The sequence below is a fragment of the Carassius carassius genome, chromosome 25 (assembly GCF_963082965.1).
Source record: "Carassius carassius chromosome 25, fCarCar2.1, whole genome shotgun sequence".
NCBI classification, from domain to species: Eukaryota; Metazoa; Chordata; class Actinopteri; order Cypriniformes; family Cyprinidae; genus Carassius; species Carassius carassius.
The window spans coordinates 17713914-17739331 of record NC_081779.1 but is presented as its reverse complement, the minus strand read 5'-3'; the positions used below and the strand labels follow the sequence as shown (position 1 = coordinate 17739331).

At 38.6% G+C, this 25418-nt stretch overlaps 1 protein-coding gene across 2 annotated transcripts in view; it reads right to left on the bottom strand.

Moving 5' to 3' along the window:
* LOC132104311 (collagen alpha-2(VIII) chain-like) overlaps positions 1-17208 on the bottom strand; it is a 57082-nt gene extending 39874 nt beyond the window's left edge. The window contains exon 1 of one of the 2 annotated variants that reach the window (XM_059509686.1): positions 16585-17208. The gene's annotated coding sequence lies outside the window, so the exon portion shown is untranslated. The remainder of the gene's footprint in view (positions 1-16584) is intronic. The other variant, XM_059509688.1, reaches the window with a different exon arrangement.
* Positions 17209-25418: the final 8210 nt, after the last annotated feature.

Here is a 25418-nt window from a genome sequence, read left to right as displayed (position 1 = left end):
AAAAAGTGGGGGAAAATGATGTTCATATTCGTGTTCCCTGACAGAAAAAAGGCAATAAAGACTGCATTTTTAAGAATGGGGAAAGTAAGAACTTTTCACAGCCTCCTACGCAGACTAAATCCTTAAATCTAGACAATGACATCCAACGCCTTGGCAAAACTGACAGGAAATAGACACAAAGGACAGACAAGAAAACAAACTGTTTCTCGTGCTGGGTGTCGTTTGCTGAATTGCAGGCTGCCTAATAAGGAGACTGTGGTTTCTGCTGGAATGACTTAACTAGTGCTTAAAATGCTATTTTAATGATTTGTGTGAGAGTCCGTGATGGAAAAGTGAAAGAGAAGCAGGCAAGAAACGATTGTAGTGTCTGTGGGCACCACAGTTCAAAATCTATTTCCATCCTTAATGCCAAAATCACTCTTATCCCCCATATCTCCCCCAAAGATGAACAATTCTCTATAAATGCACTCTAAAGGCCTTATCGAGCTGCTTAGTTTATTAGCACAGGGTTTGCAAACTTGTTAATGCCAAAGACCCTCCAGAATGATGATCTTCTTGTTAGGGACCCCCTTCTTAAAATATAAAGGCTGCTATATATTTTCATATATAAAGACATATTTATATTGCATGAAAAAAAGGTTAATATATAGATGTGTTGTTTCCAGAATTAAACATCATTGTACTAAATCCACTTTTTCTGAGGGAAAATATGTTTTTTTTTTTTATCTATCCAGCATTTGAATATAAAGAAAATAAGTTAAATACATATATATATATATATATATATATATATATATATATATATATATATATACATATATATATATATATATATATATATATACATATATATATATATATATATATATATATATATATGTATATATATATATATATATATAGTTCTAAAGCATAATATTAGTGAGTAAAAGGAGATAATAGCAAGGAAAAACTCCCTAAAAATGTTTTTTAATAATTTTACCTCAACGGCTGCACTTATGTGTGCAGTTTGTGGGTGGGTGACTTAAATTCCAGTATTTTTCAGAAACACATGGCTTTGTTTGGGTTACCTAACTTCATCAATATGTGCCTAAGAGGACACAAGACAGTCATTAATACTGCAGAAGAACATTTGCAGTCCAGGTGATGATCATTTTTATGCAGCGGTATTTCAGTCGAAGGACAGCAGATGTACTGTTTTGTCTGATAGCATTCAAAACAATTTAGTCAGCAGTAAGGCATGTAACCAATTTTTGGTCCTTTTTCATTGAATAATCAGAGTTTTTGGAAGCGAAAAGGGGAAGTTGTTTTCGTGAAGAGCGTTTTGTCCCTGTCAGATCATCTCCATGTCTGCAAACCTCTTACCTATGGATGATGATATTATACAGCTGCAAAATAATAAAAAATTAATAATAAAATAATGTATGATATAAAATAAAATTTTATAATAAATTAAACTGTATTTCTTAACTACTAAATATATGATATTAAATATATTAAAATATTACAAACATGTACAGTACTTAACATGCAGTGTCATTCTCACGCATTTTGCTATATTAATGTTAACAACTGATCATTAAATGTAAAGTCAATCGATTACAGATATTTATAAGTCCCCAAACCATAAATATAAGCACTTCCTATTACAGTAATACTATCAATAATGTTATTTTTAACAACAACAGAATTAACAGGAATTACATTTTCCTATATTTCTCTTCCTCTCTATCTTTCTTCTGCAGTTGAAGGTGTTGAAGTACCACTACAATGTTTATCCTGCATGATTACTTGTGCTTTTCCTCCAGCCACTTTGGTTAAAAGCCTCTGCTAAACAGTAAATGTAAATATGTGTTATCCGTTTTTGTGCATAACTGGAAAATGAGACTAAATGAAAAAATTCCCTTGCACGCTCATCTGGATTCCATAAAAACCGAATAGAGAGATTTATGTGATAATGCTATTGGATGGTGTGACCAACGCAGCCTTGTGCAAAGAGAACGACTCCTTATTCAATTAATGTTAAACCCACACATTCATATGAGCTGCTAAATGGTGGCATTGTCGTCATGCTCACCGCCTCTATTCTGCAGATCAGGACGGGATGCAGGAAGTGTGTTTGGTTGCTTAAGAACTGCTACACAATACCCTCCAAATTTAATATCCTCTTATTGAGTCTCAGGCTGAATGTAAATGGATTAGCAGTTGCTACTTGGACTCAGATACGCGTGTCCGTTACCCACAGTGCACTGGGAAAACTCAGATACTGCAGGCGCTCCTTCTCTGGCTTCACTTACATTTGGTTAAAGCAGGTGGGTTTGTCCTGCACGGGTCAATCTTTGTATTGTTTCGAATGGGCAGTCAGATAGAAACCCCCATAGGGAGCCTTTGCAGCGTTATGAGTCAATGAAGGCCTGATCATGTTCATAGAGACTTGAGTTCCACTCAAATGACTCTTTCTAGCTACGCCAGGAAATTTATCTGTGACAGGGATAACTATGTTTGGACCAAAGGGAATCATGCATTGTCTTTATAGTTGGGTCATCTTCAAAAAGGACAGTTTTCAAGTGAAGATCTGTATTTCAGGCCGAGGAACAACATGGTCTTTGTCTTGTCATGGCTTTGTATTACAGGCTGCTTTGAACTCAAGACCCTCCTGGTTTAATTTCTCATCAATTCAACAAGGTTATGACGATGACATCTGGATGTCAGGATTAGTTACCCTATCTAATTACCAGGTAAAGAGACACACAATAATGAATTAAACGAAAAGGACTTCCTCTTATACTTTTAGAAATGATTATGAATATTCTGATACTTTCACTTACTTCATGGCATCATTTAGATTTATGTGCTTGCCAGAGTGGAAAATGGCCATCATAAGATGAGTGGATAAGCTGAGGATGACCTTCATCATAGCAGGCATGAGTTAGCAGCTTTTCCAGACATGTGGCTCAGACAGGAAGTTCAGAAGAAATCCTCTTGTAATTATTTGAAAAAGGTGGCCTCTCATTTTACTAAAACACTTGAAATGAAAAACACGAGGGATGTATGGATTTCTGTCTTCACATCAGAGTAATATAATAATAGGAAGTAAACTCTCATTAGTGATTTTATATCTAACAGTTGTGACCTAATTTTTCACAATTGCAGCTGTTTCTCACACTCACCAGTATGAAAAAGATATGCTCACCAAGGCTGCGTTTATTTGATCCAAATAAATGCAGTAAACATAACGTGGAAATATTATTACAATATAAACTATTGGTTTCAAATTTGAACATATTTAAATATAGCCTTTATTTTTATTTTATTTTTTTGCAGAAACAAAATTTAGATGTTGCCTATAATTAAGTCAAAATCTCTTTTTAGTATGAATCTAATGATCAAAAAGGAGCCTCCTGAGAAAGGATGTGAATGAGGATGAGGTGTCTCTGAGAGTAGCATTAGCAGGGTAATGGGATACAGTGTACCTTTTATACAAAGGAAAGAAAGTGGGCCTTTTCAGATTTAGTCAAACAGTACACTGATCTTCATTGCACAACCTGTACAAGGCACGGGACATTCTGAGACGAGACAAACAAATTGCAGGAAACAAAGGTTGCAGGTAGGACAGTCTCCTTAATCAGGCAAAAATCTCCCGGTACAGGCAAAACTAGCAAGCCTGTATGTTTCTGTACAAACCTTTTAAAACACAATGCTGATCAAAAAACTAAAGCCACTCCAGCAAAATTATTGCACAGGCATCTTGCCACTTGTCACGCAGTTTCATAACACATGCAAAAGTTTTTTCCTTACATTTCTGTAAAGAATAAAAAAAATACTGACCACAGGGCAGGAAGTGCTGGTAAGCTGTACTTGGATCAGGTACGACAGTGTCGCTCATTGGCAAGCCAGATTTAACATATTCTCTGGTTTGTATTAGCAAAGCAGCAAAACACAGGGGTTTAATGGATAAATCTTAATGAAAGGAAAGAGAGAATGAGGACAGAGAGTTTAATCAGTTGTAATTCTCACTGAACAAAGTAATTAAAAGAAGAAACCGAAAACCACATCAAACTGATTGAAGCAATAGCACTCTTCTAAATAAACAACTAAGAAATTACATTGGATGACTTTAGATTTTCTGAAACTTTTTTAAGGGATCATTGGATGTACATAGTGACCAACTTATTTATAGTCAACATGTTACATCTTTCTTCAACAAGGGCTAGCATATGTGAAAGGTCAACCACGCTGCATCAGGAGCCAGTTCTCCAAGCTAACATGAATCTCTTACTTGCTGTGGTTTAGGGAAAACACAGGCGCTCTGTTGTGCTTGGGAGTTGGATGGTGCATGGCCCATTTGAGCGCTCTCATCTTTGGCCAGCATGTCAAGCTCCTCCTTCATTCTGTCACACCAAACTGCCCAGAGATGCAGAGGTTTACTGGGCAACGGTAAAGCATGAGGCAGAGGGAAGGGGGGATTTAAAATGATAATTGTCAGCGTTTTGGATGTGTATGAAAGCAGGGCTTCTAGAAAAGGATGCGATAGGAAGACATGAAATGAGACTTTACAGCAACTAAGTGCTGACACAAACTAAATAATAAATTGTCAAATGATCTGCTTTTTAAAGAGCAAATCAATTGCATAGCAAATGGATTCACAAAGAACAAGAGTGAAAAAGCTCTCAAAGAGAACCAGATCTATCTATCTATCTATCTATCTATCTATCTATCTATCTATCTATCTATCTATCTATCTATCTATCTATCTATCTATCTATCTATCTATCTTTCTATCCATCCATCCATCCATCCATCCCTCCGTCAGTCTGTCAGATCTTCTACTGTTTTTGAAAGAAATAAAAAATGCTGTTAAAACATGTTATTGTAAAATATATTTACAATTTAAAGTGATGTTTTCCATTATAATATATTTTTACATTTGGTTTATTTCTGTGATGGCAAAGCTGAATTTTCAGCAGTCATTACTCTTCAATGTCACATGATCCTTCAGAAATCAAATATGATGATTTGCTTCTTGAGAAACATTTCTTATTACAGTTTTTCTCGATTGGTTTGGCTCATTTCTTGAAACCGAGATGACATTCTCAAAACCATAAGGTCATTTGGCCAAACAGTCTTACAGTTCTGCTCAACATTATAGCTCACTAGCAAAATCAAATATCTTTCCCCAAACTCTTCTTCCATGCTTCAAAAGCAGATTCCTTTCCCATATAAAAGGTCAGTACAGTCAAAATAGCACAGATCCTTCTCAATTGCCTTGGCACATGTGCATTCATTTAGTGCTTTTGTCAAAATAACCTGGATGGTTTAGCACAACACCATGGATCCCCTGCAAAAGCTCATATCTCTCCCAAAACAGTTTATCCATGTGTCAAAACTAAATATCCTTCTCATATGAATAGTCAATGCCCCCAAAATGCATTATACCTTTGGCATTGTTTAAGCACTGCAAGTCAAAATGCTTAGACGTTTTGTCACTGAGGCACAGGTCTAGCAACAGAATACCACTATGAATAAAACTAAAAGATTTTACAGTAAAATCAGCCTCCAATAAACCACTCATACTCAAGGAAACTGTAAACATTTTTATTCGTACAAAGAAATGTTAACATTAGAGAACATACTGTGAAAAGAAAACATATACAGGATTCTGTAAATGTGAACAGTTATAAACACAAACAAAAAACAAAAAAAACTCTAGCCTACCATACTGTAAATAAAGTTTCAGAACTATAGTACAGTAATATTTTCAGTGGTCGCCATTGTCACCCTCTCTTTCCTGGCCACCATCCTCATCCTCCTGGCCATCGACGCGCTGCTCTCTGTTAGGCCATAAATTCTCATCCACATCGCAACGGATATTTTCTCTTGCGATGCAGCGAGGGAAGAAACGGCGTGAATGTCTCAACCATCCCCTACATTGATCCCCTGTGATGTCCTCACATGCAGCATCCATTGCATGCAGCAGGGCCCTCTGGTCTTGAGCCTGATGCTCATACACCCTCCACCTCCAAGCTGATTGATTGTCAAGTACTGTCATAAATTTATCAAATGTTCCAAGAAATTCTTTCATGGTATTATATCTTTGACTAATTTTGACAGTTGAACAGACAATTGTGCATATGATGACTTACACAATGAAACCATGCTGATATGTTTTGGAGAGAGTAACCATTTCACTGAAAAATCAACTAATCAGTTTAGATCAGCAAGATCTATTTATTTGGAAAATGTGCTAAATGTGGGCTCATTGTGCTAACTGTAGCTACTTGTACATAATCATTTGAAAAAAAGCACAGAGTCACTTGAGACATGTACTAAAGCATTTGCAATTTGATAAAACCAATGAAAAATGACATTCTGTTGTGAACAATTGCAAGGTGATTTGGAGATTTGTCCATGTTATTTTGAGAATGTCATCTCGGTTTCAAGAAATGAGCCAAACCAATCGAGAAAAACTGTATTAAATGTTGAAAACAAATTGTGCTGCTTTTTTTAGTGGAAACTGTGTTAGCTTTTTTTTTTCTCTTTCTGTTTTTTTAGGATTGTTTAATGAATAGAAAGTTCAAGAGAACAGAATTTATTCAAAAACATGTTTTGCAACATTATAAATTGTCTTCATTTTTGATAAAAAAAATTTGACCCCATATTTTTGAATAGTAAACTTTTGTACGGATATATATTGTAACTATCTTTAAGGGCTGATGAAGTTGCCTACCGTCCACCTTTTCTCACTGCATAACAATTCAATAGTTGTAGTCTAAGGATTTATGTTGTCTATAAATGCAATCTCAGTCTAAAATGCAAAAATAAGCTTGATGAACTACCAGCACTGAAAGACACAATCACCATGATAGAACCACAAATCATTCCTAAAATCACAAGGATCTGATGGATGCTAGATGAAGATGAGTCTTTAATGTTACCATCATACTTATGGAACAATCTTACTTTAAAAGTGCAAGGAAACAACTGGAACTGTTATTGGTAGTGTTCTCAATTCCCCTGAGATGTCGGAGGAGAAAAAACTGGGAACATATGTAAAGAAATATTATCCAAGAGTTAAGCTGAAGTAAATAACCTCTAAAGCCCTATTCCCATCTCTGCTGTTGCAGACCATCCATCACCTCTTCTCATAATGTGAGAAAAGAGGGTAAAACATCTTGGCCTGGGAGGACAAGGACAAAGTAATAACTGTAGTTTTATTTTAAGGATTTGACTGTGAGAGGAACTGGCACTGTTCTGCGTCTTTACCGTAGTCTTAGAGTCCCTCATCAGTTTGGTGAACTGATGCTGAACAAGAGACTAATGAGAAAGCTGGTCAAATCAAGCAACATCCAATTAAAGAAATCAAGTCCCTCTGAACCTCAAAGCCCATCATCTGACATTACGATTAATTTGTGCTCAGTTGTGCAGGTAGAACCAAACCAAACAAGGCTGTAAGTGCCTCCAGCTGGAATCAGCTCTTATTTTGATACTCTGTCAATGGCTTCAATGTTTTCTAAGGTTACCTTGGAAATGGACTGCAAGATTAAGGAACATCATGCACACAAAATAAAGCTTTTATTCTGCAAAACACAAAGCAAACATATGCTATTTTGGCTGCAAAATTAAACACAGAAAACCAAAGAAATACTAAACGTCTTATTTGGTAAAACTCTATTATTGCGTAAAGTCCTCTGTGAAACGTCTGGGATTTCTCCTTGCTTTCTTGTGTACAAATAATATTTTGAGTCACAGTATATGACCAAAGGCATTTTTTGTTTTCAGTGTGCCAAACCATGAACCACTGTTTCATCACAAACATCAAATAAACTGTAGTATGAGTAATGATCCATAAAAGAGGGGGTAAAAGAAGATCAGTCATAAATCTACAATCAAAAAAAGAAAGAAAGAGCCAAATAATGGCTAAGATGATCTTTCTTCAGACGCTTTCATCATTTGAGATCAATTTTATTCAAATATTTTTAAGGTCCTGTAGAACCATGGAAATCAAAGCTGGCACAAACAACACAAAATGATTTGTTGTCGAAACAAAAAATACAAATAAAACCTTAGATAAAATAAATCAGAATGTATTTTATAAGCCTAATATTGTGAAATTTTTTTGTTCAGAATGTTGTCTGCAGTTATCATTCGCAACTAATATTCAGTATTGTTGTGGAAATACCTTGACTGTCTCTCAGTCTGTCTGGAAGAGTGATGCTGATAAGATTGTGATTGGAGTCATTTGCTGGGTCTGAATGACAGAGAGGCTTGCAGAAAGAAATGATACTGTGCAAAAGGAAAAATAATAACAGCCACTTGCCAAGCATCCCCATTTCCTTCTATTGCCAACAGAACGGAAAAACTCATTCACGTCCAGTGCATTTTCAAGAGCCAGGGGAGAGCAAATGAGGGAATGCAGTGAAGAGGGGAATGTGAAAATGAAAGGCTAAGAAGACAAGATAGATAGACACAAAGACAGATAGCAACTCTATTTATCCCTTAAGGGAAATTTCATAAAACTGCTGGTTATAATAACTTAGGAAACAACAGTTGAAGGGAGAGATGCTGGTTATAGTTTTATTCTTGTCTTTTTTTTCTTTTTCAATTTGTAAGGTTCTGGTCACTTGTTGTGGACAACAAACTTACAAACAACACATGCTCTGCAAACAGTTTTACATTTTATCTTGTTTTTATTAAAAAATAAGTGATGATCCTGCATGCTATCAGTACTTGCAAATTCTTAAACTTTATTTATCACATGCAATGTTTCGGTCCACCAACCTTCATTAGGCAAATGTGCATTGCGTTGCGTTGATAGTGTGTGGGTTTGTTACTTATTTTTTATTCAACTGTTTGTTTGTTTGTCTTTTTTTAGCATGGCACCTATTGTTGTTTCAGGTGTGCTGAGTTTACATTAATTGAGTATCTTGTTTTTATTAAAAATACCTGCATAACACTATTTTTACTCACTTTTTTCTGAAGCATCACTCTATTTTAATTCATATATTTTACACACACACACACACACACACACACACACACACACACACACACATATACACTGAACAAAATGATAAACACAACACATTTTTGTTTTTGTCCCCCTTTTTCATGAGCTGAACTCAAAGATCTAAGACTTTTTCTATGTACACAAAAGGCCTATTTCTCTCAAATATCATTCACAAATCTGTCTAAATCTGTGTTAGTGAGCACTTCTCCTTTGCCGAGATAATCATTCCACCTCACAGGTGTAGCATATCAAGATGTTGATTAGACAGCACGATTATTTCACAATTGTGCCTTAGGTTGGCCACAATAAAAGACCACTCTAAAATGTGCAGTTTTACTGCATTGGGGGGTCTGGGGGGGGGGGGGGGGGGGTCTGAAAACCAGTAAGTATCTGGTGTGACCACCATTTGCCTCACGCAGTGCAACACATCTCCTTCACATAGAGTTGATCAGGTTGTTTATTGTGGTCCGTGGAATGCTGGTTCACTCCTCTTCAATGGCTGTGTGAAGTTGCTGGATGTTGGAAGGAACTGGAAGATGCTGTCGTATACGCTGATCCAGAGCATCCCAAACATGCTCAATGGGTGAAATGTCTGGTGAGTATGTTGCCATGCATTAACTGGGATGTTGTCAGCTTCCAGGAATTGTTTACAGATCCTTGCAACATGGGGCCGTGCATTATCATGCTGCAACATGAGGTGATGGTCATGGATGAATGGCACGACAATGGGCCTCAGGTTCTCGTCACGGTATCTTTGTGCATTCAAAATGCCATCAATAAAATGCACCTGTGTTCATTGTCCATAATATACGCCTGCCAATACTATAACCCCACCGCCACCATGGGCCACTCGATCCACAACATTTACATCAGCAAACTGCTCACCCACACAACACCATAAACACTGTCTGCCATCTGTCCTGAACAGTGAAAACCAGGATTCATCTGTGAAGAGAACACCTCTCCAAAGTGCCAGATGCCATCGAATGAGAACATTTGCCCACTCAAGTCGATTACGTCGACGAACTGCAGTCAGGTCGAGACCCCGATGAGGACGGCAAGCATGCAGATGAGCTTCCCTGAGACGGTTTCTGACAGTTTGTGCAGAAATTCTTTGGTTATGCAAACGATTGTTGCAGCAGCTGTCCAGGTGGCTGGTCTCAGGCGATCTTGGAGGTGAAGATGCTGGATGTGGAGGTCCTGGGCTGGTGTGGTTACACATGGTTGTGGTTGTGAGGCTGGTTGGATGTAATGCCAAATTCTCTGAAACGCCTTTGGAGACGGCTTATGGTAGAGAGATTAACATTCAATTCACAGGGAACAGCTCTGGTGGACATTCCTAAAGTCAGCATGCCAACTGCACACTCCCTCAAAAAGCGACATCTCTGGCATTGTGCTGTGTGATAAAACTGCACATTTTAGAGTGGCCTTTTATTGTGGCCAGCCTAAGGCACACCTGTGCAATAATCATGATGTCTAATCAGCATCTTGATATGCCACACCTGTGAGGTGGATGGATTATCACGGCAAAGGAGAAGTGCTCACTAACACAGATTTAGACAGATTTGTGAATAATATTTGAGAGAAATAGGTCTTTTGTGTAGATAGAAAAAGTCTTAAATCTTTGAGTTCAGCTCATGAAAAATGGGGCAAAAACAAGTGTTGCATTTATAATTTTGTTCAGTGTGTATGTGTGTGTGTGTCTATATATATATATCTATATATATATATCTATCTATCTATCTATATATATATATATATATATATATATGCTTAAACTTTTAGAATTGTAATATATATACAGTAATTACATATATTTAATATTAAATAATTATACACACACAAACACACTATTTATAATATTTATATATTATATATAATATATACAAATTATTGAGTGTGTCTTGATAAAAAAGAATACTGATTAAGAAAATGTTTTTTTTTAAGCATTCACATAGCTGTATGTGATTTATGATATTTTAAATCAGCCCTGAGTCTAAGCCCAGATCTGTGCGGCATTCATCAGACTTAAATTAAAGCTGTTAATTTCCGCAAGCATGTGTTCTATTGTGTCCTATTGAGAATAACTAAACCAACACATCTGTTCAGGGCAGTGTACCTTTTTACTCAATCAATCAAACAGTTGACGTCTTCACACCCTAGCACCCACAAAATAAACCCATTGGCCTTCACAGATAACCTCCCCTTTCCTGGATTTGTTTGCACCTCTTTTCCTGTCCAGACCAATTCATGCACAACCCACTGGAACGAAGCCTTATGCAACAGGATGTTTGATTGAGCCACCGGCGGCATTTTTCTAAGGTCTGAGATGTTCACACACTCCCTCACAAAGGCACGCACCCTCATTGAATCGGCGACGCAGGCTAAGCACTTTGCTGATTGCAGAGGAGGCTTATGCCAAAGTGCTGTTTCCAACAGCTTTGAGGGTAATTCCTCATTTGGTGTTTTTCTTTTGTCCATCATACCTTAACTGGAGAACAGGCAGAAGGAACGAAGCCTGCAGTGCCCCATCACACATACTTTGAAGAAAAGCACAATTCCTCAAAGCAATGCGCCGCTTGCCTTATAGCACCACTGAACAGCTATATTTTTCCTCTCTCTTGGTTAATGAAAAACATTTAGAAACAAATGGTAATGGTGAGAGATGGGGGCGTGAGTTCCTGGAACATAACACAGTTAAGCATATGCTTTTCCTGGAGCATGAGTGGTATTCTCCTTCATTTCCTGTTTAAAGTGAAGACCAAAAAAAAAGGAGGTATGAAGGTTACAACACGATTTATGAGAAGAACCATTCTGCCAACATGAATGGGTTCAAAATAAAACAGTATGACATAGCCAAACAAAGCGGGGAAAATATAAACGAAATGTTTACACTTTTCAATAAGGTTCAATTCATTAACAGTAATAATGCATTCAATATCATGAACTGAATGTACTGTTGTTCATAATGCATTAATGTTAATATATACAGTGCAAAATATCCTATTAATCCAAAAAAATCTCAATTTTGTCATCATTTACTTATTTTACGTTCTAAAAAGTTATGACTTTCTTCTGTAGAACACAAAATAAAATATTTTGAAAAATTGTTGGTAACCAAACTGTTTTGATTTTACCATTAACTGGACATTACTCAACATATCTTCCTTAATGTTTTATAGAATAAAGAAAATCAAACACGTTTGGAATTACATTAATAAATTATGAATACAAAACAATATTTTTTGCAGATAAATATCTCTTTAATATTTAATGCAGTGTCCAGTCAAGTAAATTAAGCTTGATTCAAGAATTTTTATATAAATAAAAATCCTGAAAAATTTAACTTATTAAAATTATTTTTTCTTTTTTTTGCAGTGTACTACTTACGATGTAAAAAATGTATTAGTATATGTAAAAATTTACATTACCCAAGATTTATAAATGCTCTGAACAAATATTGTAAATTATAAATTTATAATTTCCATTTTAGCTTTTCAAACACAGTAAAGAACCTTATTGTAAAGTGTTACCAATTAATTATTGAGGTATAATAAACAAATATAAATCAATAATTGCAATATTTTAAAAGCTTTACTATTTACATTGTAAGAAAAGAGGCCTTTTGTCATCTAAAATTTTCACAGCACCAGTGGCCGGACTGTGAACCTGTGTGTTTCCCGTGTTCACATGTAACAGGGTTTGTGGTTGCACAGTCAAGGTCAGGAACTCTGCCCTCTAGTGGCACCATTTAAAAAAAACGTGGATTCCTGGTCTTCTCACCAGAAAAGGAACACATTTCTCGGGTTGGCATATAAGCATCAACAGGTTTATGAATAATGTAAAAAAAAAAATAATAATAATTGTTGGTGTGTCCAACATTACCCATGTGCTTCTCATTCTGCATTGGGCCAGATTCTGTGCCTATAGTCTCTCCCACTGATTGAGCATGTGCAATGGATTTCGTATCATTTTCCTCCATTGCACAGTAAAACTAATAAAAACTCAAATGGGAATTGAATCTGGAGTGAGACATTACAAGCTGAATAAAAAGAGACACCTATAATGGTTTGGATACAAGCTTTTATTCTTTTTATTTCTCAGATATGGCTTCTCCAGTGAACACATTTTCATCCACATTGAGATAAAGGGATCTAAAGCACAGGGAAATAGGGGTTTCAGTGTCTACGATGGACCTTTAAGAGCTTTTAAACAAGATTCAGTGAGTTAAAATTGCTCCAGAATTAACAGATGGCTGGACATGGATAAAGGCTTACTTACCAGCACGACCAATAAGCGTGCACCAATTATGAATGGCCCATATATAAAAGCCTCTGTCAGGTCGGTTGGAGTCATGTAATGTAATAAAGAAAGAAATACATTTCATCAGGCCCAGTCTGGCAGTCAACTAACATCATAAAAAGCAGTCAGGAGAGTTATCCCAAAGGTGGGCATCCATGTTTACAGCATTGCCTCGCCATTATAACCTTACACTACCAAAGTATTTTGGCAAAAGTTAAAATAGTACAGTGCCAAGTTTTATTTCATTGTAATAAGTCTGTAATAAGAAAAAAAATATATATTATATGAAAAACATAAAATGCATTGAAATGTACACTTGCTATGTGTACTGCGTTAAGCTAACTGAGACTTGTTAAAGCACTTGCATATCTTTGCTCTCTTGTTGACATTGATTGCGTCCATTGTCCTCATTTGTAAGTCGCTTAGGATAAAAGCGTCTGCTAAATGACTAAATGTAAATGAAAATGAGAAATGTTGCCTTAGAAACATTTTTTTTTAATTATTATATGTTCTCTTGTTCTTTTCTTCTGTATATGGTAAGAAAATATGAAAATAAACAGTAAAAAAAAAAAAAAAAAAAAAGAAACTAACTGAATTAAATGTGTAAGTTGAAGTACTAAGTATAGCTAAAAGATCTAAAACAGAAATAGAAATAAATTAAAATTAAACAAAAACAAACACAAAACAAATAAAAATGACAAAAGCACATAAAGTTACATTAAAACTAAAATTTAAACTAAAAAAAGAAAAGCTAGAAAAAAATCTAAATATGAATAAGTACTATAATAGTATATTAATAATGATAAAATAACACAGGTCCACTTGTTTTGGACCCTATTGACCTTCAGTGCATGGAAAAAACAGCTGAAGCATTCTTCAAAATATCTTCTTTTCCGTTCCACAGAATAAAGAAAAATATAAAGGTTTGGAACAACAAGAGGATGAGTAAATGATAGAACTTTTATTTTGTGAGTGAATTATTTGTAATGATAATTTTACTCCGGCTCTGGAAGGGATTTCTCAAATGACATGCACAGCTCAGGTGGCTGGCTGAAAAATTTCTATGGTCCATTGTGTAAAAAAGTCAGATTTCTAATTGAAATATAAACTTCTAATGCATAGAAATAGCTTTCACCTAGGGTACAACAGATGTCCTTGGATTTAACTGACATGTGCATGTGGGGAGAAGGGTCAAAGTATGTGTGAGAAGAAGTGGGGTGTTTGGTGGATTGAAGCTATCGCTGTAATTGCAGTCAGAAAGGTGGGACAGTGTCTGCTGCATCTCCTGATAACAGGACCAGAAGAGACGCATTCATCATAAAATCACGTCATACTTCCTAGCTGACTTTCCCATCCTCTGAACTAACCACAGACAGCATCCCATCTAGAAGCTTTGGACTATTTCCAGATGGAGGAATCAGAAGTGTTTGAGGGTGATGGGCCCTCTGTCTGTGGAGTGTCTCAGATACTTTTTCTCTAAACTCTCTTTTCCACTCAGGGGTTCAAAATCATGTCAGAGGCTTGTGCAATTCGGGAGCACTAGCGGCACTGACGCACAGGTTCGCAGTCAGACCTCAACCGCTTCTCCTCCTGAAAGCCATCATGTTGAGGCGCCAAATGTTTTTAAAGGAGAGCATGTCGTCTTTTCCAGACTGGGTCTGTTTCAGTTCTGTAGAAGCTGGGCCCTGCTACTCAGACGAGTAAAAAGTATTATTGAATACTATTCCCAAGTGCTCTGGGTTGAAGAATGTATTATGAAAGCACATTCCCTTCTCTCTCACAGTCCTCTCTCGCTCTCTGTCTGAAATTAAGACAGCAGGAAGGAGCTCATGCCATGTGCAGTATTGATTATGTGAGGAAAAGCTGAAACATTACAAAGAAGCTCTTTCAGACCTTCTTTGACATATTATGACAAAACATCATGTACAAAGCTTGCTGAGGTGAGAAGCTACTGCTGACAAAGATGCATCAAAAGTTGAAAACAAAAACACTACATATTTCCATTCAAGTCAACATGAAATGACTTTTGCAACATAATCGGACATTTTGTATATTTTTAAATTATTTAAAGAGAAAAATAAAGTATGGCAAGATTTTAGCCACCAAAAATGGATTTGCTTGTAATAAATGGGCATTACATATGAAAACAAATGCAAGTACCGTAGTTAGAGGGGAGAAGCTGAAAAATAGTTTTTTTGTGACATCAGCACTGTAGGCGCATTTTTTACATTTAGATTATCGAACAAGGAATCATTCAGAATAGGACAAAGATTGTATGTTAAGGAATAATAATTTTTATTAATAACAACAACAACACCTATCATTATTATTATTATTACTAATATAATATAATTTGACATTTTATCCTCTGGAGTGAACTATACCTGAAAGATCAAAATGCAATACTTCAATAATAATGCATGTATGTTTATAATATATAATAATAATGATAAATATAATAATCATTTTGACATTAAAGTGACAATTTAACTTGGTATTTTAACCTCTGAAGTGAACTACACCTGACAGGTCCAAACACAACCCTTCCATAATAATAATAGTAATAATCATAATAAATAGGGTTCAATTCGGTTTCATGTTGACTTTAAAAGATCTGATTTAATGTAATTTAAACCTCTGAAATTTCTGACAGGTCAAAGCACTTTCAGAACAACAACAATAATAATAATAATATGTGGAGTATGTCTAACAGGTCCAAATTAAATACTTTCAAAAGCTGAGAAGTAGGCATGGACTTCAGGACACTGTGGGTGGAGCTAAATTTAAGTGAGTGGCACTGGTGCACAACAAAGTGCAGACCAAACAGTCCCAGGTGTCAGTGAAAGCGAGACTACTGCAGTTATATAACTCTTTCCCACTCCAACTCCAAAACAGCTGGGAGACCTACCACACTACCTGAACCACACGACCTATACAGCAACAAGCACGCACACACAAACACACCAGCATCCGCATATATGCAGTGGTAGCCAGGTGGCTCTGTTTAGAAAAATGCACCACATATTTTGCAGAGATTAATGGGGGCAGAGCACTAAAACATCCTGTTAATCTGCCTTGTGTGTAGCAGTGCACTGAGAATTATGTTGGTCTCATGATTGAGATGTGAACCCAACTGTTTTTCCTCTCTCTCTCTCTCTCTCTGTCTTGCATTTGGATTCAATTGCTGTGAATCGGGATATGAAAAACATTTTCAGAGATGACATATGCCTGCACCCAGAGGGGAAGGAAAATGAAAGATTCAGATATAACCTTACCTTACCCTTCTGCTTCACCTCGATTACTCAGGCAGGTAACTTCTGCAGGTCAGGTGGCTTCTTTTCTGCGTCCCTTCTTCAGACAGTCATCTCTGGAGAAATAACTTGAGAAGATGTGATGGGATCCCAGCAGACAGGGAAGACTCGGGAATGTCTTGGCACTCGGTCGCAGTCAAATATTGTTTACATACGTGAAGAAAGAACGAGTACAACTCTAGAGAAAGTTCAGCTTCTCAATGGCAGGTGCCAGTCTGCTTCTTATACTTATTTCTGTCTCTGGTGAAAATTAAGTCCATGTGCTTGTCGCAGTACAGGGAAAAAAAAGTCCTTGTGGTGCTGTCTCCAGCCTTGATACAAGTAGATTTCAGACGCACCTTTTGAATCTCTGTGCACTCTCACAGGGTGGAAAGTAGGAGGGAGAGAGAAAGAAAAAGAGAGAGGGAGAATGTGAGAGGCAGGGTGCTCAACTTCACGAGGCAGTGGCTCTCCTGACTCCAGGCAAGGAGAGGACCTCCTTTCAGGGCTTTTAACTGGAGGAAAAGCACCTGGAATCTCCCAGTCTCTTTTCTTGCATGTATTTTTTCCAAACAGAGAGAGTGGATTGTTTCTCTGGTTCCCTCCGTACAAAAGGCAAGTGTCTGTGGCCGGGCAGAATAAGGAAACAGTATAGAGGATGGGGTGGGGTAGGTGGAGTAAAGGGATGGAATTGCACCCCTCCTCTTTTCCCGGTAACCATTTAAGCCCTTGTTTTCCCACCTTCAACATAAGCATCTACAAACAAATGCTTGCAGTCATACAAACACACAAATCTTTCCCAGGAAGCACCTTATGGAAAATTAAGACTGTCCTGGCGCAGCTCACAGTGCATTGATTTCACCTCAGCGAAAGCATTCTTTCACAAAGCGGCTCAAATTTGCTGTCCCAAACATTCCAGCACAAGATTATAAGCACATATGCAGCAGTAAGTACAGTGGAAGTCTGTTTTTGTGTGATCTTGCCAGACTCTCAGCCAATTAAACCAATCAGTTTTATGAGATGAGATTAAATGTCTTGGCTGAATGATCTAGACTGTGAACCACTTAGGAACAGTTCTCAAGTGGAACCTTTCCTGGATGAATTGCAAAGATAATATGTACAAATATTTAATTCAGAATGTTTAAAGCAGCGTTTTGAGGATACAATCGGAGATATGCATTAGCACAGTTAATGACCCCTATTACCCGATTCAAATTCTCCAGGAATAAAATCCCTTGATTATCTTGCATAATTATGTAAAGACTGTGCAAGAACAGGCAATGTTACAGAATTTCTTATCTAGTCCTAAATTAACAATCATCGGGGTGCTCTGCTCCTCATCTGATATGTCTTTCTAATAACAATGAGCTCATTCAGTTCCAATTAGCCACTGTGCAACAATATACAATATACAATCTGTAGATACATTTGAAACACCAACTTTATCATAATATCCGATCATAAAACACAAAATTTGATTGAGCGCAAAATGAAAAATTGAGGATTTGAAGCCTCGGGAAAGGTTTGATATGGCTTTGGATCATGCCAGAGGAGACGGAGCAACAAGTGGAGCATTGTGCTCAGAAGGAGCTACTGCTAAGTCTAGCCACTGGCTACCTTCCATCCATGCAGCCCCTGACATGGCTGGATATTAGGTGCGTTATCAGATGCTAATCTGAGTTTGTGTGTCTCGTAAGTAATGGAACAGACAATAAACAGGCACGTGGCTAATTACAGACCTGTTTACATACACCGCGTTCATATGGCAAGCTTTGAAATTTGGACCCAAAGTTCAAGAAAATGCATTTGCGTTTGTGAAATTGAGTTGGGTTGTGACAAAATGTGATTGTAAAGCAAAGTTCATACTGCGGAAATCGATGCAGACAAACACTGACAATGATCAGATTACTGTATGTTACTTCTCAGACATTCATTGACCTGAAAACAATACGTTTTATATAACGTTTTTGTCATGAAAACATCTAAAATCATAAAACGATAATAAAAATGAGAAGAACAATATTAGAGCTCGAATAATACACACATTTTAATGGAACAATAATGGGAATGCTTTTATAATGTTACAAACTTCTCAACCTTCCTTTTAAATCATCCAGAAATTGGCCCTATTTGCTTTCATTGTCAGCACCTCGCCATAACCTCAACTTTCCTTCTCCCTCCCTCCCTCCCTCCCTCTTTTTTTTTTTTTTTTTTTTTTGTGGCAATCAAAATTATGGCAAAAATGGTCATCTCGTACTAAACCCAAATATTCCTTCAAGAGTTGATTCACCCCTCTTGTGTGTATTCAAACCTTTACTACTGCTGGAAATATAACCTGTTGTGTTCTTGAACAATGTTGTTGGCTACCTTTGCATATGCGTGATTAATAGTAGTGAGGCGAGACTAAGCTCTTAGTTTTCATGACCAGGTGAACTGTTTCCTATGAGGACAAGCATATTTTTGTAATGACCACTCTCCTGAGTGGGTTGGGGGCTTTGAAGACCGTCATTAGCCACAAACTTTAATAGCAATGGCTTTTTGTGTTCTTTGCTGGTTCGTTTGATCTATCCAAGCAATTTTCTCAATGAGAGTCACTCGAAGATTATCAGATATTGAAATGAGTATGAATAGTGCTTTGCAAAGGGAAACAGACCTTGGTTTTGCTCCCAAACATAATAATCTTTCTAATCTTAGCTGCTTATCATGCCATTAACCAATGTAAATACTCAAGGATCCCTCAATGAACCACTTCAGGTCTTGATTTCCATCACTTCAATGTCCACAGAAATGTCTGGACATGGTCTACTCTTACTATGACGGATGAAGGACTTATGCAGCTACTCAGTGTCACCGTTAAAAGGAAAGTTGCTTCAAAAATGAAAACAAAAGAAATTTTGAATGTTTTAACTATTTTTGTCTATATATCGGAAGTACACTTGGCTCACGGCATTCAAGACTCCATATTTGATCTATTCTTAAAGATGAATCACTGCCTGGCCAGATAAGATTTTGATATGGAGAAAAAGGTTAGGATCATGAATTTCAGTAGAATGACAGAACACTGTGTGTGTGAGTATTAGTACTGCATGTTGTTTGCTTTTGGGTTTTCATAGAACGTCCCAGACCCAGAAACTGTTATGCTTAATGCCAGACTAAGGGGCCCCCAAAAGACTTAAAATGATTTAAAATAAGAAAAAACAAGTATTAGAACAATCCAAAACAAATAAAAATCTAAACATTACAAAGGAAAAAAATTTAATTTTTAAAAATATATCATTTCGATTCACTCTAACAACTGTTGACTAGTTTTGATTCTTTGAAGAACCAGGACTCCCAATGTCTTAAAAAACCCACTCAACCACTGTTTCAGTAGAATAATAGATTTGTCTAGAAAACTTTAAGGAAAAAAAAAGTTGATCCTATTTTGAGGATCTTGAATCAACAACTGTCATAATTTTGGGCCATTAGTCATATGACATCATCAGTGACAACAAATGTGAAATCTTACTTGCATTGAAGTGGCCCTTTCAGTCTTTGCAGACTTTATGGAGGAACGGATGAGATTTCTGGGCGTCTTCTTGTGATGTCATCAATAGAATCCTGTATGCGCCTGTTGTAGGCTGCCATTCAGACCCAGGTGTCAGGGTATTTTTTTTTACACATCTCAGTGAAGTGATTTGGGGAGCAGGAGAAGGGGCGGCCTGCCACTGGAGCTCATTCACAAACCAACTGACCTCACCACCTCCACCCTGACTTTACAAGGTGAAATCGACCCATGGAAACTCTTCTGGTAATAAGAGTACCCCCCCCCCCCCTTTCACCCTGTTAAGTTCCTTGAGCAAAGTATATAAAAAATAAACAGCCATCACAAATCTGAATGCCACGACATTGCATCAGAAAAGCTGTTTTGCTTTACACGTCTGCCAGGGGCTAAAAGTAAGCTGTGACACCTGTGACAGTTGACACCCCACCCAAGGCACCAGTTTGTTGAATCAGAGCTCATGTGTAGGCCTGTGTGTGTTTTACTGAAGGCTCCACTGTGCCCTGTATGTTAATATGTTTTGGGTGGAAACAAGCACTTTCACAGCCCATTACCTCTCAGCAGAGCTATTAGAAGAGAAGAACCAGAGGAAAAGGCAGACACCACCACACCACTAGAGGTGCTAGTCAACCACTGAACTCCAAACAGGTATCAGGGGAATCGAATGCAAGATGGAAAGTTCTTAGTTCAATTGAATTGAATGGAATTGAATTGAAAGTTCTTAGTCATTTAAATTTATACAAAAAAGTGACTTGTCTTTGGAATATAACCACATACCAAAAAAAAAAAAAAGATGCAACCCACCATTAAATGTGTTGCCACTATATGCCAAGATGGCCATTTTGTGAACAAACAGAACATTTAAGTAGTTATTCACTGGCAATAAATAAACAAATACATTTACAGTAAAATTTTGTCTGAAAGAAATGAATACTCTTATTCAGCAAGGATGCATTAAATTGATCAAAGGTGACATTTGACGTTACAAAAGGTTTCTACATCAAATAAATGCTGTTCTTTTGAACATTCTTTTCAAAATATGTATCACGGTTTTCACAAAAACATTAAGCAGCACAAGAGTTCTCCACATTGAAAATAATAAATGTTTCTGATGCATCAAATCAGCATATTAGAATGATTTGATCTTTTGACACTGAAGACTGGAGTAATGACTGATAAAAATTCATAGGAACAAAAATTATATTTAAAAATAGAAAACATTTATATTAAACTGTAATAACATTTCACATTATTATTATTATTATTGTAAATTAACCCAGATCTCTTGTCTTCTCCATGGGTATATCATAATAAGCCCTGGCACTTGGCTTAGTTTTAATGTGTCAAATTATTCAGGTAATGGAGCCCAAACTAGCCTCCTGTAACCTTAAAGTGGAATGCCTGGCATCTGGTAGCTTGTGGTGCTAGGGAGGTAAGCACTGGCCGGCCACTGAAACTGATATAAAATTCTCCAAGAAATTCCTTTATGTACGGTTAGTGAGACTGCCAGGGCTCAGGCTGGCAAAGTAGAATAGAAGAATGATGCTCTGCCTGACCCATCTTGTACCTCAGTCATGTTTCCTCAAGGTAATTATTTTACATTGATAAAAGGAGCACTAAAGAGGTTGAGAGATTTGGAGGACAGAAGCAACACTGTCTTTTCTTTTTGGGTTAGAAGTGCCAATAGAGATTAGAAAAGCGGGCAGGTAAACTTCACTTCTGGCTGGATGTGAAAGAGGAAACAAGCACTATGGGTAAATGACAGGAACCATTAGAGAATTTCCTAAAAAGGGATGGAAAAAAGGAGGGAGTTTACTACCAATTGCACTAAAAGACGATGTTCAGCAAGACTGATATACTAAAAGACAAACAATACTTTGTTGTCATATTTAAGGCCAGCTATTTTGTAGTTAATCTTAAATGGAAAACATTCAAATGTGTTACAAACACGCCAGGTTCCCCCTCCACTCATTCACAATGCACGCCCTCACCTGAATACTGAGCACTTCCACCTGACCCTCATCATCATCCAATCACCTCTTCACTACAAATACCACACACTCACTCAGTCAGCGTCCGGTCTCGTTTGCGACATGGTCTTACCTGTATGCTAACTCTAAGGACTAACTCTATCTCTACTTACCTCTCTCCAGCGATCCCCCGAAGCTCTGGGAGTTCCTCCATAAGTTTGTCCTCGTCTACATTGATGATATCCTCATATACTCCCAGAGCCTAGCGAAACATCGTCGCCACGTTGGGGAGGTCCTGCAACGCCTGAGGGCCTTTCAGCTCTACCTCAAGGCCGAGAAATGCTCCTTCCATCAGCCCTCAGTGCAGTTCCTCGGTTACAATATCCACAGCAGTGGCATCCAGATGGACGAGGGGAAGGTGAATGCCGTAAGGAATTGGCCCACTCCTTCCACCATCAAAGAACTCCAACGATTCCTTGGCTTTGCCAATTTCTACAGACGGTTCATCCAGGACTACAGTGCCATCACCAGCCATCTCACTAGTCTCCTCCGAAATAAACCTAAATCACTCTCTTGGACTCCCGCCGCCACAGAGGCCTTCAACACCCTCAAGAAGGCATTTACGGCTGGAGGGAGCCAAACACCCCTTTCTGGTTCTCACGGATCACAAGAATCTAGAGTATCTTCGGGTCGCCAAGAGGTTAAATCTGAGACAAGCCCGTTGGGCACTATTCTACACCCGCTTCCACTTTACCATCTCGTATCGCCCAGGGGCAAAGAACGTGAAGTCTGATGCCCTGTCCCAGTGTCACGCCCCTGAAGAAAATCTCGAGGAACCCGAAACCATTCTCCCAGAAAAGGTCATCATCAGCCCCATTACCTGGTCTGCCGAGACCCTTCCTCCAACCGATCCTGCTACCAACACCCCGCCGGGTTGCCCACCGGGACACCAGTACATCCCCAGGACACGGCGCACTCCACTCATTCACTCCGCTCACACATCTCTTGGCACTGGTCACCCGGGGGTCAATGAAAGCCTCTCGTTGCTTAGGGAACGCTTCTGGTGGCCCAACATGGCCTCGGATGTCAGAAGGTACGTGAACGGATGTACAGACTGCGCCGTCTCCAAAAGCCCACGCCATCAACCATCAGGCAAGCTCCATCCTCTGCCTGTCCCTAATCGCCCGTGGTCACACCTAGGGGTGGATTTTATTACTGATCTTCCTCCTTCAGATAATAATACCTGCATTCTTGTAATAGTGGATAGATTTTCTAAGTCATGGAAACGGCCGAGTTATTATTTAACCATGTCTTGTAATAGTGGATAGATTTTCTAAGTCATGGAAACGGCCGAGTTATTATTTAACCATGTCTTCAGGTACTTCGGCATCCCAGAAGACATCGTCTCAAACAAAGGTCCTCAGTTCCTCTCCCAGGTATGGAAGGCATTCCATTCACTCCTAGGTGTGGCCATCAGTCTGTCCTCCAGATACCATCCCCAGTCGAATGGGCAAATGGAGAGGAAGGTTCAGGAGATTGGACGCTTCCTCCGTACCTTCTGTCACGGCAACCAGAACTCCTGGAACCAGCTCCTAGGGTGGGCAGAGTACACACAGAACTCCTTGCGACAACCTACCACCGGACTCACTCCATTCCAGTGCGTACTCGGCTACCAACCTCCACTCTTCCCCTGGTCAGGTGAACCCTCAGATGTCCCCACCATCGACTACTGGTTCCAGGAGAGCGAGAGGGTCTGGGAGAGGGTCTGGGAGAGGGTCTGGGACGCGGCCCACCACCAACTCCAGTGGGCCCTACGCAGGCGCAGAATGACAGCCGACCTTCGCCGATCCGAGGCCCCTATTTACGAACCCGATCAGAAGGTCTGGCTGTCCACCCGGGACATCCGCCTGCGCCTGCCCTGCCGCAAGCTAAGTCCCAGATTCATTGGCCCATTCACCATCCTTCAGCAGATCAATCCGGTCACTTACAAACTGCAATTACCTCCTGAGTACCGGATTCACCCCACTTTCCATGTGTCCCTCCTGAAACCTCACCATCCCTCTGTCTCGCCCTCCACAGAACCTGGCGAAGCCGAAGCCCCCCCTCCACTCCTCCTAGAAGACAGTGCTGCCTACGAAGTAAGAGACTCCCGGCGGCATGGTGGACAACTTGAATACCTAGTGGACTGGGAAGGATACGGTTCAGAGGAACGTTCATGGGTCCCACGCAACGTCATCCTGGATCCGAACTTACCAAACACCTTCCACTCCAATCATCCTAACCGACCAGCCCCCAGAGGAAGAGGACGTCCACCACGACGTTGGGGTCCTCGGCCCTCAGGAGCGGGCCGTGGGGAGGGGGGTACTGTTACAAACATGCCAGGTTCCACCTCCACTCATTCACAACGCACGCCCTCACCTGAATACTGAGCACTTCCACCTGACCCTCATCATCATCCAATCACCTCTGCACTACAAATACCACACACACGCACTCAGTCAGCGTCCGGTCTTGTTCGCAACAAGGTTTTACCTGTATGCTAACTCTAAGGACTAACTCTATCTCTACTTACCTCTCTCCAGCGATCCCCCGAAGCTCCAAGCCATCTCTGTGCATGTGTGTGGTACACATCCCTCCTTTGACGTCTCTACCCTGCTACTACGGATCCCTTCATCACTGCCATACTCCACATCACTCTACCCAGCACTACCCAATCCTCTGCTTGTGCCTTAATAAACTGTCTTTCTGTTATTCCTCAGCCTCCTGTGGTATTCTGTAACAAAATGAGCATTCAGTCAAAAGAGACCTTCATCTGACCATAAGTTAGACCAAATAAACACTTACTGTACTATTTACACTTCATGCATTTTTTTTTCTGATCAGATAGCTGTTCAAATGTAAAGTCCTCTAGATGCAACAAATACCATACACAAAAATGTAAAAACACTTATAACTGTTAAATGTAATCTTAAAATGAATTAAATTAAAGTTATTAACGGGTTATTTTTAATTTAGTGCTGTCATGACAACTCTCTGAGAATTAAGCACGGTAATATACATGGCAATGTTAATGTGTTTAGTCTCGGTGCAACAGATCTGCTACGCTCCACCAGGACAGAGTTTGGAGACCCCTGACATATATATGAAATAACCCCCTATATATGACAAATTAAATTATCATATTATAGCACATCTATACAGGTGGAGCTGGGGAAGCTGGAGCATTTTTGAAGCTTGCTGCTTTAAAAAAAACTGTATTTGAATGCTGAGCAAGCTCTTTGGCTGCTGAAGCAAAAAGATACCAATCA